General features: G+C 42.4%; 1 long non-coding RNA gene across 1 annotated transcript in view; it reads right to left on the bottom strand.

Moving 5' to 3' along the window:
- Positions 1-633, bottom strand: part of LOC123976867 — a 2,090-nt gene extending 1,457 nt beyond the window's left edge. Inside the window, exon 1 of the long non-coding RNA XR_006826443.1 lies at positions 394-633. This is a non-coding gene — a long non-coding RNA (uncharacterized LOC123976867). The remainder of the gene's footprint in view (positions 1-393) is intronic.
- Positions 634-1,374: the final 741 nt, after the last annotated feature.

Below are 1,374 nucleotides of genomic sequence, written 5' to 3'. Positions count from 1 at the left end.
CAGCTCCTCCCCTCTGGTAGGCGCTACAGAGCACTGTACGCCAAAACCAACAGACTCAGGAACAGTTTCTTCCCACAAGCCGTAACTCTGATGAACAGTGTCAGGAAGAATTCCTGTTCACCCACCTACCTCAAGTTCATAACACCTGCTCAAAATACTTATTTCCTCCTGCATCCTGTGCAATCTCACACCGACCTCTGACATCTACAGAATTAATGATAATAATAATTTTATTCCTGCTCACTGCACTATTTGTCAACATGTCCCTATTGTTTTTTTCTCTTTACTGCAGCCTGTGTCTGATTTTATTACTGTTACTGTGTCTTTGTATGAGTAAGCACATCGTGAATATTGTACAATCCTGAGTCAAATTCCTCATATATGTACACATACCTGGCAAATAAAGCTGATTCTGAAATGATGGGCATTGCAGTCATATTTTTGTGGTAGATAAGGCTGCAAAGCAGGCCACAAAAAGAGAATCCATCGACGTGGCAGCATCAGTGTGACAGAAATAAAGAGCTTTAGTAAACAGAGACTGGAGGAAAGGGAGGAAGAGAGGAAAGAACGGTGGTTTTACAAAATTCAGAGGAGAGTGGGAGAAAAGAGAAGTGCAGGAAGGAACAGGAGAGACTTAGATTTGGATCAAACAGCGCTTTGTTCAGAACAGGTAGACAGACACTGTCAGAAGTGATCCCAAACCTTAGAAGGGAAAGAATATACTTTGATTTAATAGAAGTTCCTAGAAAGAACTCAAGAGATAAGTGCTTTGGAATTTTATTATCTTAGAGTAATCAAGAGAATGTGACTGTTTTTTTTTCATTTATTTATGTTTTGGTTTGGTGTGGTTGGTCTTATAGGACTAGCGGTCATTCTGCTCCACACTCTGTAATTGCACCATTTAGTTGTTTGCCAACCGCCAATAAAGTTCCATAAAAGAAGAAGAGCCCAGCGGCGTGTTCAACGGCGACAAAACGTGGCAAAACGTTTTTTTCAATAGAAACGGTGGTTCCCTGAACACTCTGCTGTTCCCACTTTTTTTACACCGTTGTGTTTACAGACTTGTCGCAGCTGATTGGGTAACACCTGAGACACGCCCACCTAACAGAAGAAAACACACCACAAACATGTCGGTGCAAAACGTTTTGAGCCTGAACTGGCCTTGGGGCCTCGTTTCTAAACAGTGCGTCCGTACAAAACAGGGCTGGAACGCCACTTCCCCAGCAAAGGTTGGGATCTAATGTGCGTCCTGTAAGTAAACTCTGAAGCACATAAAGAGGAGAGAATTGAAACGGCACCTCACATGGCAGAAGGATGAAAGTGTCTGAAATGAATCCAGATATCCCCTCTGAGTATTCCAGGCTTAAAGTCTTT

Source organism: Micropterus dolomieu, linkage group LG09 (genome assembly GCF_021292245.1).
Source record: "Micropterus dolomieu isolate WLL.071019.BEF.003 ecotype Adirondacks linkage group LG09, ASM2129224v1, whole genome shotgun sequence".
Lineage (NCBI taxonomy): Eukaryota > Metazoa > Chordata > Actinopteri > Centrarchiformes > Centrarchidae > Micropterus > Micropterus dolomieu.
This window is presented reverse-complemented; position numbering and strand designations above follow the sequence as displayed.